Source organism: Castor canadensis, chromosome 17 (genome assembly GCF_047511655.1).
Source record: "Castor canadensis chromosome 17, mCasCan1.hap1v2, whole genome shotgun sequence".
Taxonomy (NCBI): Eukaryota; Metazoa; Chordata; class Mammalia; order Rodentia; family Castoridae; genus Castor; species Castor canadensis.
In genome coordinates this window covers 65971995-65989111 of record NC_133402.1, presented here as the reverse complement: position 1 = coordinate 65989111, position 17117 = coordinate 65971995, and the positions used below count along the sequence as shown (strand labels likewise).

General features: G+C 35.7%; 1 protein-coding gene across 5 annotated transcripts in view; it reads left to right on the top strand.

Annotated features, from left to right (window-relative positions):
- The first annotated feature begins 9934 nt into the window (after nucleotides 1–9934).
- The window catches only part of LOC109682524 (phospholipid scramblase 1), a 34614-nt gene continuing 27431 nt past the window's right edge, over nucleotides 9935–17117 (top strand). For 2 of the 5 annotated variants that reach the window (XM_074060174.1, XM_074060175.1), the window contains exons 1-2: nucleotides 9935–10082; nucleotides 13904–15741. The gene's annotated coding sequence lies outside the window, so the exon portion shown is untranslated. The remainder of the gene's footprint in view (nucleotides 10083–13903; nucleotides 15742–17117) is intronic. The other 3 variants (XM_074060176.1, XM_020157802.2, XM_074060177.1) reach the window with 3 other exon arrangements.

Genomic DNA, 17117 nt, shown 5'->3' with positions numbered 1-17117 from the left:
CTCTTTTCATTCAGCAGACATGATGCAATTCCAATCAATTTAGTGAATGCAGATTCCTATTTTTTCCCTGGAAACTGAGGAACACTAACTTAACAAATAGTTTTATAAAAGCAATCCTAAAAATCAACCGTAAAACTGAAAGCAGATTCCCAAATCTGATTTTCCGCTTGTTTACATAAGAACTATACAACCCTTACACACCATCTAAAATACTTGAAATCATGCAGAAAAACTTCACTTTGGTCACTTGCAGAGGAAATCTATAGACAATGCCAAGACACAAACATGGAATCTAGTCTCTTCTCGGAAGGGTGAGTAAGGCTGACTGTGAATACAAATGCCCTGCCATTTTAAAATAGGTTTTTAACATATTAAAGTGATAAGAACAAAAGTCATGATGAATCTTCCATACAGAATTGGGTGTGGTACAGAAGAAGGAAAAGGGCAATAAAATAAAGTAATAAAATGCAGACATTCAACTTTATCTTGTGTAGGTAATTTTCAACCCAGGCTGAATGTTTAAATCACATGGGTACATATTTTCTTAAATAGCAATGCCCAAACCTCATTCTAGACCAATTAATTCAAAACTCCTAGACCACATTTCTGGATCACTATATACTTTTTAAAAAATCTACCTACAATTCTAATGTACAAGTAGTAACAACTCCTTATCCAATATTGAAAATTGTGCAGATTTATAAGTTCAAATCTCAAATTGGGCATTTTAAAACTTTAATAGATTCTGGCTTATTTATATAAACTTTCTTTTAGCCTGACTTTATGTCTCTCTGGGGTCCTGGAATTGATCCCTAATTTACACTTTTTCTACTCATGTTTCAAATGTACTGGATGATTGTGAATAACAGTGCTAACAGTGGTATCCTCTTGTATTTTGAGAGTTCTTTATAGTACTTCAAAGCACTTCTACACATACTGATGATCTAATCTGGGCCTCACAAGAAAACAATGGTTTCAGTTGTTCCTGACATTGTAGATAAGCAAGTGCAAACCCCATTTATCCAAGACTCAGAAAATGAGAAGTAAAAAATTTAAATGACTTCCTTCTTCCTTATGTGTGCAGGTCTTGTTTACTATCCCAGAGTATATTTTAAAAGACTGTACATAAATATATAAGAGCTTGACAATGATGTACTAGTTAATAAATGATTGCTCACATGTAGAATGGAATTGATCTTTCTTAAAAATGACATCGTTAGTGAAATCATAGGTAAAAGACATAGACCAACAAGTCAGCAGGGGAAACAGCTATAATATTGAAGTAAAAGGAAAAACAAATTACTCTGCATAAGGATGCAGAACCATAATTCACTTGAAAAATAAAAAATAATTACATGTGTGTATGTGTGTGTGTTTAGTGAGCAAGAGACAGAAAGAGAAATAAAGTGTCTGAATCTCTTATTTGCTATGATAGAAGCACAGATATGAAAATCATGTCAAAGCAATATTTTCTTTGTATATAAAATTAAAAGATTGATAGCCAGGATATAGGTCTGCTCTAAAGTATATTAAATGTGTAGTTTATACCTACACAAATGTATCCTAACTTTCTGTTTGATAACCAAATTAAAATAATTTGATAGAAGTAGTAAGCTCCCAGATCTAACTCTGAGGAAACTGTATGATTGTGATCAAATCACAATCTTAGAACTTGCATATTTTTTCTGAAAAAAATTCTTCCTTGGAGCTGCTTTTGAATTTAAGTTAGTTAGATGACCCTAAAGAGTCTGGTTATCCTATTGTAGTTTGGAAAGTCTGGTCTATAAAACTCAATGGAAGAAATAAGTATGCAATCATATATAGGAATGATTCTTGACAATCAGTTCCCAGTGCCGTGGGGGAACACTGGATCTTATAACTTCTTATAATCCATATAAAGAACTAAATGTACAAGACAATGTAGTTCTCAGTAGAAATTTAAAAGCACATCTGAAGCACAAAGTCCAGAGATATAATGACTCTTACTGTATGTGGAAAGTTGCTGATAACAGAGTGTCTTCAAAGAAAAGAGGTTAAAGAATACATGGATATTTATTTATCAAATAGTCACTTAATAAACTCTGCTAAGAAAAACTTTGACAATATGGAGACCCTGTTTGGCTTGTGCACTTCCAAAACACCTTTTGCTAATAGTAACTACAGAGGCTATTGTGTGATGACTACGTGTGCCTACGTGTGTGAAAGAGAAAGAAAGAGAAAATACCTAGAAAAGGTTAAATGCCTATCTGCAATAGGAAAAGCACAGGTAGCAATAATTATAAGCCATATAAAATGTTGTTAGATTTGTGTTAAAAGGGTAACAGCCAGAAAATAGGCCCAACCTACAGGCTTAAGTGTACTCTGAAACGATTTGCTTTCTCACCAAGATAACCAAAAAGAGTAGCTGACCAACCAGGACACCAGTGACTCACTTCTATAATCCTAAGTACTTGGAAAGCTTAGATCAGTAGGATCACAGTTTGAACCAGCTCAGTCAAAAAGTTCATGAGACCCCTTCTCAATCAGTAGCTGTTCACGGTGGTATATGCCTGCCATCCCAGCTATGCAGAAGACTGAGACGGGGAGACTCCTGGCTTCAGGCCAGGGCAGCCAAAAAATATTTGGCAGGCCCCATCTCATCAGAAAAAAGCTGGGTGTGGTGATGCACACCCTTCATCCCAGCTATGGCAGGAAGTACAAAATAGGAGAATCATAGTCCAGGCTGGCCTGGGCAAAAAGTGAGATTCTTATCTCAAAAATAACCAGAAGGAAAAAAAAAGTCTGGAGATGTGGCTCAAGTGGTAGAGCACCTGCATAGCAAGAGTTAAACCCTAGTACTACTACCAATAAATAAATAATAGCCAAAGAAGAAACACATAATAACCCAGGGAAGATGAGAGACCACTATAAAGAAAACTCCACTGTATGTTGAGAAAATTGAAAAATTAACACATCCTTTAAGGAAGACTAGAAGGCTATGAAGAAGAAAGAAAAGGAAAAACTCCTCAAAGTAAATACATTCCTTTATACCTGGGACCACAAATAGTTTTGTATCCTCATCTAAAGAAATTTGCACTTCCTATTTTAATCTCACAGTTTTAGCTCCTTTTCCAGGAAATGTTTTGATAATAAGTAGCATAGTAAACTAATGTTACATATTAAATCTTGCAATTCTCAAATGAGAGTAAATAAAAAGCAAGCATGGGGCACAAAACCCAGGCAACCACTTGCTGACTCTTTGGCTTAATAAATTTACCAATCATGATGCACGTTAGCACAAGAGTCAGAAGTCAGATTTGTGTATTAGAAAAAGAAAAGTCAGAGGCATTATTTTTTCCATTTTAATTTAGAACACTATAAAAGAAAATTATAAATGTGCAATCCACATAAAGGATCCAAAAATTGTCATAAGCAATTGACAAAGGTGCAAGCTCTTTTCTTAGGTATTAGTTTACTATTTCTGAAACAAGTGCAAACTTCTAACCAATAAATACATTAGAAAAAGGATTCATCTTGGTCTTTGACTCTTCTGTCTCATGGTATGATCTCAATAACACAGTTTTTGGGGGGACCTACACCTTATGGGTTTTCTGGAGATATGGTCTCGAAAAATATTTACCTGGGTTGACTTCAAACTGTGATCCTCCTGATCATGGACTCCTAGTAGATAGGATTACAAGCGTTGAGTCACAGGTGCCTAGCACACATTTTAGCTGTTGTGGTGCTGTCTGCCATGAGGTCTTCACCAGACAGTAGAAGCTGGCATCATGCACTTGAACTTCTGGAACAGGAGAGAAAACCTCTTCATCACAGGTTACACATCCTAAGAAGTAAGAGGAAAGGAAGAAGGGAAATGGAAAGTCCCAGGAAGATAACAGCGCACCATCACCACAGAGACCTCCAGCCCTGATGCAAGGCCAGTCTTCTAAGAGAGTACAGAAGTGCTTAAGAGTAAACACATCTTGCCCAAGAAGCATGAAAATAAAGTGCCTCATCAACCTAGGCATACAGTAATCATGGAGACATTCTCCAAAGAATTATGATATTTATTTGGGAATAAAATGCAATGGGAATAGCGAGACATTGCAAAGGAAATAAACACTCCTAATGAACAACGGGTGTATTCAAAGTTGTTAAGGCAAGGCGAATGTTTTTAAGGCAAAAGTGGGGAGGGGTCACCTCAGATAATTTTGAAACAATTATCCTTGGCCACAAAGATTAATAACAGAAGTGGCATCAATTCAAGTTTGAGCAAAGAATTATTGGACAGATGTCCTCTCAGAAGCACCTTAAGTTTGTGGTGGCCTCTGTGAAAGCTAGTGATTCTGGCGGAGTGTTTTGTAATGGTTATTAGCAGGTACTCATGCCTAAGAATGCTTTCTTCATAACTTCCTGACTTTACATTTTAAAATAAGGTTGACACACGACACACGCTTCTTCATTTTGATTCTGAAAACTTCGCATTTCTTTCAGTGTCAAGTAAAGCAAAGAAGCCAAAAAGAAAAAAGAAAAAGAAATGTTAAGAAAGAAATCCCAAAATATTGGAAATCCAGTTTCTTAGAACTACCATATATTCTCCCGCTGAAAAGTAAACCATGTAGAAATCCTCCAACTAATGTTTCCCTTGGAACTGTATTGACAAACGGATACAGTTACCAAAGTTCCAAATTTCCAGTAAGTAGGTTAATGACTAACAGACTACCTGCCTTAGCAAAAATTCCTTTCACATCATTAAGAGCTAGACAGTGCTAATAGCTGGGAGGGTGAGAAAGGACCTAGGGGATGGATATTCCCTTTAGAAAGCTGTAGCTCCACTGATAATCTTTATAAACTTTCTCTGCCAACCCTCAAGACAGACATTTCTTATAACAATAGCAGACATCATATTCCCTTTCATCCCTCTGCTCTGACCCTTGCCAGAGCCCCCTAAGCAATTACAGCATCTTCACCAACCGCAGCTCTCAAACATTTGAATGGTTTGCATTCAAATGGAAGCAAAACAAACCAACAAGCAGCAACTTTGTTCCCTGGCAGTAAAGATAGTGCCACTGGTAGCTGGTGTCAGAGCTGGTTAGGACAAGAGTCTAGGCAGGAATGGCTTCACTAAACTTTCCTCAAAAAAACAGACATTGCCAGTAGTCTGTATATTTCACACATTGCTATAAACAGGGATGGTTCTGACAGCTCCATTTTCAGAATATATCAGCAACCCAAGAACCCATGACTTCATGCTCTAAGATTTGGAAATTGTATGATCTACCTGGTGAATCTTTCAGAAAATTTGGGTTATCTCAATCTTGCAATCAGTCTTTACAGAAGAGCTGGAAATAGTGGCCCTTTGAGGTCAGCCAATTCTGGCTTCCTGACTCGCAGAGCCACCTCTGTCCTTGGCAACAGCAGCATCTTGTGGAGTTTGCAGTCCCTCACTCCATTCAGTAACTCAACTGAATCCAACAGCCTCCACAATGCCCCTCCTTCAAACACTCCAGCAGACAGACTATCAAGTATTAGCCTTGGACACACAGAGCTCTCCTCATGCATCTTCCACCTCAGATCTAAATGATGATTTAGGGCCCCACAATTGGAAGAAGAAGTCCTGACCCTTGGTCTTATTTATATTTCTCCTATGAGACTTCAAAATAGAGGAGAGAAGTGGGGACTCCTCATCTAGATCATAGTAGGCCAGCTCTTAAGACTTTTGTGTAATTCAGCTTCCCCTTCCCTACACTCCCATCCTTTGCGAAATAGGCTCAGGCAGAGCAGGCTTACACAACTCTCTTCTTTCAGCTTGTGGGAAAGTCTGGACTCAGACACAAACTAATAAGACTTGTATCAATTTAAACTTCAACTATTTGTGTTTTCAACACCTGTCTTCTTCCATATTTTCTTTATCTGTATGCACACAAATTTGACAATGAAGTTAAGGAAATAATATGAGTTGATTCGTAAGTCTTGACGTGATAATTTTATTGAACAATCAGGTTTGGTTGTTAATAATACAGCAATACTATGTGTCGAGGTCTAATTTTGTAAATGTATGAGAACCATGTGCAGAGTTGTCTCTTAAAGGAAGGATGTTTTGGTTTAAAAGCAGATTTCAGCATGTAAATCAACTTAGAAACAGTGAATGGATGTAAAAATATTTGGGTGAGACCATATACATTTTCTGTGCTTTTTGTAAAAGAAGCAGGTAACATTTGCTTGCATACCTGAATTTATTTTACCAATGAACAGAAATGCACATAGTCATGTTTTGAGATATGAGACTGAATAGTTATTCCTTAAAAATACAACTTTGGGTTGTACTTTGAAATAAACGATGCTTTTCTTTTTTCAAAAAAAAAAAAACCTCCACATTTATTCTCTATAAGAAATTAATGTTATCTCCTGATCCAGAAACTTTAATAATATTTCTGTATAAATTATGCAATATTACATGAGTCAAATGTATAAAAACATACATTTTACAAAAATGAATACCAAGAATAGAGTTGAATGGATACAAAAACAAGCATTCAATAATTGTAAAAAAAAATATGGTGATTGACTCTCGAAGTAAACTCTGCTACAGACTTATGACTCTTCCTATTGGAGGAGGATACATATTTATGTTTGTAAAATGATACCAATTTTATCCTTAAACCTTTGTTCCAATAATATAGGGCCCAGTATGTACATTTATAAATGCAAAAAGCATTTCATAGTCACATCAGTCACTATTTTATGACTGACTATAGCTTCCAGAGAATGCTATAACTATAAATCTCATTGTTGATGGAATATTTCAATTACTCAAGTAGCAAGCAGGCGCATTATGAGCTGCAAAAGCATTTAGGCTCACACATAGAATACAGACTTGGATTTCTGCCCTTCCTACACTTGTGTGCAGTTATAAGGCAAAAACAAAACATGCCTATCAATGAAGGCAGACAGCGTACCTCAATGCTGAAGTCTCAAAACATCGGTATTAAGCTTCACAGATCTAAATTTGAAGCAATAAAAACAACTGCTGGACTTTCATTACTTATATGACTTGCTTGATTCAAATATAATGACGTTTGGCATTCCGATTTCCAAACGTGTTGCTTTCCCCTCTTTAGGACATTTCATATTTTTCTACCTGTCTAAACACTTTTCGAATATGGCAAAATTTTATCTGCTTCAAAATGATTCTTTAATTTTCATTTAAGCTGCATTACCTTCCCTTTTGTCTTCATGTCAAGAAAATATAATGGTAAGTTTATTATGGAAAATACCATGTTCTATTGTGTTTTGTAGCTGTTTACCTTCCATTTCTGATTCATCTTCTTTACTAGACTGTGAGTGGATTCTGAGCCAGCTCTGAGTCCAAACCACTTTTTTAAAAAAAATCTATCCCTCATGATGTCAAGAATACAAATGAAAATTTTAAGCAGATAGTTGTAACATCTTAGACTTGACTAAAAATGAATTTTAAAAATTTCAAAATAGAGGGAGTGTCTACATTCTATGCAAAAGAAAAATAGCTTTTACTTCACTATAAGCTCAAATTATACTTAAAAACCAGAGATGCACTGAGCAGAGCTGGTAGAATGCATGCCTATAAGATAAGGACAGTTCTAGCATTAGATGTGTCAAACACTCTGTGTCCTCAAGGTTACTAACTCCATGGGAATAAATTCCAAGGTTTAGGAATATGGGAAAACTGGAGAACATCTGGGAAAGAATGGCTAAAGGGAGGCACATTATGGGATCTATATTCTATGAAGGATGAATAACAGTACCCAGCACCAAGGTGGGAAACATGAAGAAAGATTGCTTATTCTGAATCACTCTGTAGTGCCCCAGGTTGCTCATCTATAAAACTGGTGCAATCCTTGTAAATTCTTCACCGGGCTCTTGTGACAGTTAAGCAAGTCACTGCAATAGTGCTGCCCTTTGAATAGTTCCTGGAACATCATAAAACCTATAGAGATGTCAGTTACTGTCATTCTTCCAAAGTGGACAAGGAACAATGACAGACACCGGCTGAAAGATTTTTCTCTGCTTCAGAAAGAACTAACTAGAATTTCCCAGCCCCTCAAAACAGTAAATAGCTCAACTTTGAACTTCAATGCTTTTCCATGAAGAAGTTACAAAGAATATTCGAGACTTGGGAAAAAGTCAAACTACATGAGCTTCCAGCTGCTAGGCAGGATTGTTTAAGTGTTGAAAGTGGCCATAAATGGCTAAATGCCTAGGCAGGTACCACTGAGCATTCTGCATGTGGTGCTGAGATTGGAAAGTTCCTCTTGCCTCTCCCCTGGGACTGGGGGAATTACTCCTGCATTGATAGTTGGGCCATCATCTTGTGAGTTGGAGTGCATGACTAAATTTATGACCTATGTATACAACACTAATACACTTCAGGAATAAAGAACAATGAGTACCCTGTTCCGAGAGTAAGACACAGAAAGAAAGTAGGTGATTCACAAAATACCCACTTTGCAAATTAGTCTAAAATTCTTCTCAGTAAAGGCAAACAAAGGCAGAGAGTAGCTAGGAGTATATCAAGGAAAGCATAAATGTCTCATCTGCCCGGAGTGTTACAATCGCCAGTAGGAGAAATCCAGCCATATTTTATTTCCACCTTGAAAATCCTCCAAGGGATGTTCACACTATGTACTGTTCTGCTTCATTTTGAGTTTGTAAATATTTGGCTTAGTAGGAAGCACAATGCAGAGAATATGGTTATTTTCCCCAATAAAATACTTAGTCTGTACTGAAATGATTTATATAAGGCAAACCAACCAACATTCTATATCACACTAAGAAAGTGAACCCAATAATTCTTCCCTATGGAAACCCTTTGCAAAGGCAACACTCTCTGTCATACCTGATGGTCTTTAATCCCACGTAAGTCACTCTAAAATCCAATGTCTCAAATTAATTAGTTAATCTCACATGGAAAAAATGTCAAATCAGTTTTTCTCTTATTCTGCATTTGGCAAACACCATAAATTTTTAAACCAATTGTTAGTCTCAACATATAATACCTTTAAATTTTCATTGAACTAGGTTTCTTCTATATATTGAGTGTATGGCAGAATTAATGGTCGCCAAAACCAAACTATACGCTGGATAATTGAAGCATAAAATAAATGTACCAAAGTTCATTAGGTAGTTTGCAGAATGGCCAGTGTCTGACTTGAGGTCATGCAGTAAGATTCAATGCCCAAACCCTTCTAGGACTTCTCCACACTACAGGTCTATGTGGAATTGGGGATGAAGGGGAAGGTGGAAAGGAAGAAATTAGGAATTCATGAAAAGCAGAAAAGGATATAGCACATTTGTTAGGGAGGAAATTAAAGCTTGAGAAAAAGGCAAGCTATTTTGATTTTTCCTTCCATACTTTTCATCTATAATCTCAACTGGTAGACTGGGTGCCTTGGGGAATAAATAAATTGAAAGGAAAAACATGAACATAAAGCAGTGAAAGTAAAATGTAAAGGGAGAAGACAGAGTTCCAAGACTGCAAATCAGCTAAGCTTATTACTGCATCTGATGAATTCAAGTTCAGTTCCATCCAGAGTTAATTAGAGATGGCTGTGAACACAGGTGCATTTGTTTGAGGTCATAATTACAGCTTTGTTGGTGTTTAAGTGATCCAGCTGTACAGAAACTGCAGAATTGTTCTCGTCATTGTAAGTGAAACACCTAACATTGTGAGCAAGTGCTCCTGGAACACGGAGTCCAAGGCCTTTGGGACTAGGCTAAGTAAAAACCTTAGTAATAAGGATGGTACATGAGAGAGGAGCTGCAGAGGTACTCCCTCCCTTCATATGACACCAAAGACAAGAAAGTCAGTTAGCATTTCCTTCCTCTTTTTCCAAGTTCCCACACAGTGCATTTAAAGTCAAAGAACCAATTTGGAAATAAGATTAAAGTTCTAGATTTCTATATTCTTACATCAGAGATCATGGGACTTATTTGCCCTGTGATGTTTACAGATGACAGCCATAAATTCCTGGGCCTCAGACTCGTGATCCTCCTGACATCCTCTTAGCCGCGTGTGTCACCACAACTGGCCTTTTTATCAAGAGAAAAACCAGAGTCTAAAGAAGGTAAGTTAACATGGTTGGTTAAAATATTTTAAATGCAGTTACATAGACGGTGAAAAAATATTTATAGGAAGAGGAAACAACTCATCTTTCAAACTAAGAGTCAAGGCTTCTTTGAGTAAAAGTTCCATTATTCATCCCCATATTTCCTTAGTACACAGTAATTCATGCTAAAAATTAAAGTTTCTTCCATGAGAAAAAGTAGGCAGTCTTACAATGGGTACTAACTTGAATTTTCCATATTAATGTAAGTAATAACCAGGTAACATATTATCATTTCACAGAATTAAATAATGCAAATATTTTAGAATTAAAAAAAAGTATCATACATGATTATAAAATCCTGTAATTATGCATGCCTGTGAAAGTTAAGAATTATGGGTGCACTTCTCATTGTTAATATTACCCAACATTGATTTCAATGTTACAAGTGAACAAAGAATAAAAATGAATGCAGATATGAGTATTGAAGAGACAAAATTGTCACAATTTCAGATTATTTTATTTTTAGAAAATAGTAACTGATCAGTTGAAAAACAAGAAATCTTATCATTTGCAAGTAAATGTATGGAACTGGAGAACATCATTCTGAGCGAGGTTAGCCAGGCTCAGAAGACCAAAAATCGTATGTTCTCCCTCATATGCGAACTTTAGATCTAGGGCAAACACAACAAGGGGATTGGACTTTGGTCACATGATAAAAGCGAGAGCACACACAGGAGGTATGGGGATAGGTAAGAAACCCAGAAAACATGGTAGTATCTGATGTCCTCAATGCAGAGGAACTAATGCAGAAACTTTAAAGTGACAGAGCTCAATAGAAGGGGATCAGGAACTTGAGAAAAGGTCTGTAAGAGATGAATCAACTTAGAATGTAACACATTTGTACATGGAAGCAATGCTAGGAATCTCCCTGTATATCTATCCTTATCTCAACTAGCAAAAATGCTTTGTCTTTTCTACTACTGTTTATATTCTCTCTTCAAGAAAATTAGAGATAAGGGCAGAACAGTTTCTGCCTGGAAGCAAGGAGGTGGTAGCGGGGAGAAATAGCTCAAACAGTGTATGCACATATGAATAAACGGAAAAAAAAAAAAGCAAAACAATAAGGTACTTAGTGAATCATTGACAAATATACTATGAATTAGCAACACACAATTTGAAAGGTCAATAACAGAAGATCCCATTTAAAATTTACCACAAATACTGTAAGATGAATAAATTTTAAAAATGTGTAAGAGCTCAACTTAAAATAATATAAATCCCCAAGGAACATATGGACAAGAAGAGAGCTTTTTAAATGTATCTTGAACTTGATACACTGATTCTAAGATTTATCCAGATGAATATATATGGAAAACATATGTATTCAATGACAGGGGACTACTTTAAAAGTTATCCAAATCCTAAATACTATAAAATTAAATAATTAAAACTGTAGTTTTGTACATAGGGCTTTAAGGTAAAGGTTAAAATGAAATAAATTAGATAATTCATATATGTATACACATGAGAGTTACATGTATGGTAAAATTGCCACCTTAGATCTGTAGAGAATACTTACTTTAAATGTCATTAGAACAACTAGACAATATTCGTAAAAAAGAAAGACAAAGTTAGAACCCTCCTGAACATAATGTACACACTAAATATTAAAAAATGGAAAAAACCATGCAACATTATAGAAAAATCATAGTCATGCCTGTATCCTTGTTTTGAAAAAGTGTCAAAATGAAAAACTTAGTAAAATGCTGGCCAAATTTTAACCACCAAAAAAGTTTAGAATTTTTATATTTTAGAGGAAAAAGCCTCAAGATAAAAGTGAAATGCCTCAAAATATTAACATAAATGAGCTCTTTAGAGTTTTTAGGAATTCCTAAAATAATTCAGGTGATCTAAGTAAATTAACATTAGCCAATGTGTGTATAAGTAGATATTGAATCTTAACAACAATCAAAATCATAGAGATTAAACATTTTAGCTTTTCAAAGAAAACATTCATAGTTATTAAAACCAGAAGTATTAAAAGAAGCTATTTGCTTTTAACATGTTTAGCAATAGAACTTTGATATACTTATTTAAATATCTTAACTTTGATTTTCTTAAAAAGTCATTTTCAAAAGCTTGCGAAAGTTTTGAATATTTAAAACTAAATTCCATTTACACAACTTCAAACCTATAAACATAGTTATTTTAGAAATCTAAATTTCTCATACTTAAAAATAAACTGGAAGAAAATGTTTTTAAATTTTAGCAGGGGTTTAAAATAGAATTATAGCTAGGCATGTTGGTGGATGCATGTGATACCAGGTATGCGGGAGAATGGGTTCCAAGGCTGGGCCCCAGGCAAAAGGAAGAGCCTATCCAAAAAACAACTAAAGCAAAAAAGGGCTGGAAGTATGGACCAAGTGGTAAAACATCTGCCCAACAAGTGCAAGACCCTGACTTCAAATCCCATTAACTAAGTAAATAAATAATAAATAGTAAATAGGTGAATACATAAATACAGATAAATGGATATGTACACATATTCAGTATAGATTACAAAGGGTATGTCCCAGCATAGGGATTGACAGAGCCCTTTAAAATTTTTATTGCCTTTACATAGCACAGTTCTTGATATAATAAAAGAGTCCTGGTAATTATTTGCTGAGTGAAAGTCAATCTTTACTTCCTTCTCAGAATATAGATGTCAATGTACTCTCTATATTTACCTCACAAATATAAAGGAAAGAAATCTCATACATATGTTTATCTGAATGACTTAAAGTGAGTAATATATTTTATAATAGTCATGTGATTTGAATATTAGTAATAAATTCTTACATTATGATTAAATAAGGATGCACCCATTATGAATTACATATTTGTTTAGTTATGTATATATGACTGAAGTTAATTCTTTAGGACTTTAGGTAACAGAAAATTTGGAAAATTTCTATCTTTAGTTCAAAAAAGTACTAGCCCAATTGAAGTCAGTGTATTTCTTTGCAAATAGTTTCTAAATTATACTAACAACAAAATATAAAATCAATAAGTAAAAATATCAGAGGAAGACATTTGTTTTTTATTTTCTATAATTGACAGATTTAATAAATTCAACAAATTGACAACAGCAACAAAATCCAACAGGCACAGAAAGTACCTAAATAGAAATATTTTCCCAGCATAGAGCGATGAGACTTCACACATAACTTTTCAAAGTCTTTTAAGTTTCTAGCCGGTGGAAATGAACATAAATTTCACATTGTAAGCATGATTTCCTATCATAAAGATTGTAGGCAGTTTTCATGGGGTATAGCTCAGTGGTAGAGAGCTTGCCTACCATGCATGAGGCCCTCCTTCTAGCTTAGCACTGCAAGAAAAAAATTAAAAAGGCAAAAGAAAAAGATGACTGTTGTAAAATTCAAATGAGAGATAAGGAATGTAGATAAAGCACTCCTAATCTTTCCAAGGTTGTAAATTTACCTCCTACTTTGTCTGTGACAGCTGTACTTTTTCTGACTTGATACAATTACTCATTTTAATCTAAAAAGACTATTTTCCAAAGCATAGCCTTAATGAGGAATGAAAGAGGTAAGAATGTAAAAAGCAGATTAGCAACAAATCAAAGAACATTTTCATAAAAGAGAGAGAGAGAGAGACCATGTCCTCAACACGCTTTACAGAATTGATTGGACAATGACCACCCGCTCTTGTGAAGGATGATCTTGAGCTTGTTCCCCTTGGTCCTCTCAGAGTGACCCAGAGACCAGGGCAGATCAGCATCACACTAAGGGTCATTGCCTACTGACCTCAAACTGTGGCTTCCTCCCAATTCCCAGGAGCAGTTTCCTACAGTGAAAGCCAGCAACTTTGAAAGATTTTTCGTTTGAGAATGATGGCAGAGAAGCACCAACAATGCTCCCTGGATGCTGTGGTCTGTCACAGAAATGTTGGTGCCCACTGACTGATCTGGCCTCATCTGTTCCTTTCCTTCACTGTGTGACATGCACCGTGTGACCAAGGAAAAGTCAAAGCAGCTGAGATGAGGTGGCAGACAGGGTTCATTTCATGGAGAAATTAGTTTTCCAGTCTGGAATCATGATAAGTGACTTCTCTTTATTATTTTGGGGTTTTTAATATATGAGCCTTTCAAACTAACACAGGCAGAAACTCAACTTAACCAATTCTTTTGTATGTTGGAATCATAGCTACTCTCCACAAAATGGATGTGTTCACATTACCAGAGCCAAAGAGGTTAAATACTACAATGCATAAAATACTGGCCCTTAAAGCATCCAGCTGGCAACACATCTACCAGCTGTGATCACATTCCCAAACTCTGTGCAAAACATCTATCGTCCCTGGGTCTGGGATAAAGTTTAACCTAAAACACACAGAGGTAAATGCTCAGCATAAACATTTAGAACAGGAGCTCCTTGTAAGTACTGCCTAGGAAATCTGCAAAGTATTTTTAAAACCATTTTAGTACTGGACATAATGCAATAAAATGAGCACGCTAGCAAAGAACTAAAAAAAAAAAGTTTGGAAAATAAACAGACATATCTAAGTGATACAAACACATTTCACTTCATGTCTTTCCTTCTGCCCTGTTTCCCAGCATTACTTTCTTAAGGCCCTTTGATCACATGGGATAATGGCAAAGTTAAAATGATAAAGATAAAAATATCCCTGATTCATTAATTACCTGTATATTAATTACCCTTTTATATTTGGGCTTACATTGTCGATGGGAAAATACTCACATTTAATATTTTAGGTGTTTATATTTAAGAGATGCTTTATATCAAACTCAATTTTTGAACCAAATTCAAGACTAACACAGCCATATCTGAAGTTGTGGAAGTAATGAACATCAGTGTACAGAGGGCTTTGAACAGCTTCAGCTTCTAGCCTTCCAGTGGAAAAGTCTGTTGATTCCCTCTTTGTCCAAGGAAGGCCTGAATACTACAAGTGCTTCAGCGCTTACCATAAAATATCACACTGAATTGTGACCTACCTCAATGATAGGTGAAACAGAAGACATCTCACAAATTCACCCTTTTTCAGTCTTCTTACTTCTCACAAAGGTACGTTTTTATTTCATTAGAGCTTCCCAATCAAGAATCCACAATAGTTTTGCTCTCAATAGTGTAGAAAATTATGGCATGTCTAATTCCTTCCAATTCCAGTCTATTCATGTTGACTACAAACAGTTTTATTTTTTCCTATTTTTCATCTGTAGTTGATTGAATCTGTGGATTTGGCACCAGTGAGTATGGAGATCTGTCAAGCACTTGTACTTAGCACCTGAAGTGAAGACAGTTTTGGGATTGAGTCCTTAACCTACAGGATCTGATACTAACTTCAAGTCAGCACTAGTCAAATTGGATTTGATGTCTAGTGTAGAATCAGTTGGTGTATGCAGAAAACAAACACCACTCACAGACATACATCCAAAGTTAGAAGTGTTCTCAAGTGAATGATAAGTAGTTTGCAAGAGCAGGAAAAACATTTTTTTTTCTATCATAGTCTGTGGAGGGTATTTCTAGAAGACACCTGCCTTTGGATTAGTAGACTGAGTAAAGATCTTCCTCACCAAAGAGGTGGCATCATTTGATCCAGGAGGACCTAAATAGAACAAAAAGGCAGAGGAAGATGAATTCACTTTCTTCCTCAGGTAGAACATTCTTTTTCTGTCCTTGATCACCAGTTCTTGTGGTTTCCAGACCTTTAGTTTTTAACTGGGGCCTATACTTTTGAGCCCATTAGTTCTTTTTTTTTTTTTTTTAATTGTTTTATTATTCATATGCGCATACAAGGCTTGGGTCATTTCTCTCCCCTGCCCCCACCCCCTCCCTTATTCCCTTACCACCCACTCTGCCCCCTCCCTATCCCCCCCCAATACCCAGCAGAAACTATTTTGCCCTTATTTCTAATTTTCTTGTAGAGAAAGTATAAGCCATAATAGGAAGGAACAAGGGTTTTTGCTGGTTGAGATAAGGATAGCTATACAGGGAGTTGACTCACATTGATTTCCTGTGCGTGGGTGTTACCTTCTAGGTTAATTCTTTTTGATCTCACCTTTTCTCTAGTACCTGTTCCCCTTTTCCTATTGGCCTCAGTTGCTTTTAAGGTATCTGCTTTAGTTTCTCTGTGTTAAGGGCAACAAATGCTAGCTAATTTTTTAGGTGTCTTACCTATCCTCACCCCTCCCTTGTGTGCTCTCGCTTTTATCATGTGCTCAAAGTCCAATCCCATTGTTGTGTTTGCCCTCGATCTAATGTCCACATATGAGAGAGAACATACGATTTTTGGTCTTTTGGAGCCCATTAGTTCTTATCCTTCAGGTGTGAATTGGAACCAAATCACAGGTTTTTCTGGGAGGCCTCCAGATTGTAGTAACAAATTATGGAGCTTCTCAGCTCCATATAATAAATCCTCCCTTATAATAAATCCTTTCTGCAGATCAATATATATTCTATTGATTATGATTCTCTAGAGAACCTTGACAAATACACCTTATATCTCAATATTGTGGTCTAGAAATAATGAGATTTCAAATAGTCCTTAGAACTTTACCAAAGTGTCTCTTCTCTTGTTTTGCCTTGTGATATTTTCAGGCAAGTTTCACTTCTGATTAACAAATGCTTAGTTCAATGGATTTGTGATAAAGTGGTCCTGGTTTTTGGGTCTTCATTATACCATTATGATTAGTGATCTTAATATTTGCTTATAATTGCTCTTACATAGATTTAGTTAACAGTAATTGCAGTAACTTTAAAAACCTTTCTGAACTCATTATATTTCATTTCCTTGCTATTTACTCTGTAAGCCACTTAGATTCTATCCCCACCATTCCAATAAAATTAGACTTCCTAAGATTAGTAAAGGCTTTTTTATTTTTACAACCCATTGGAACTTTTAAATCTTGAACAGATGTTGAAGAAATCTATTAAAAATATTAATTGTGCTTAGGTTTCCTGGCTTTTTCTTTTAATCCTAGTGATAATTATATCTTTAATCAGTCATTTGATAATGTTCTAAATAAGTAGA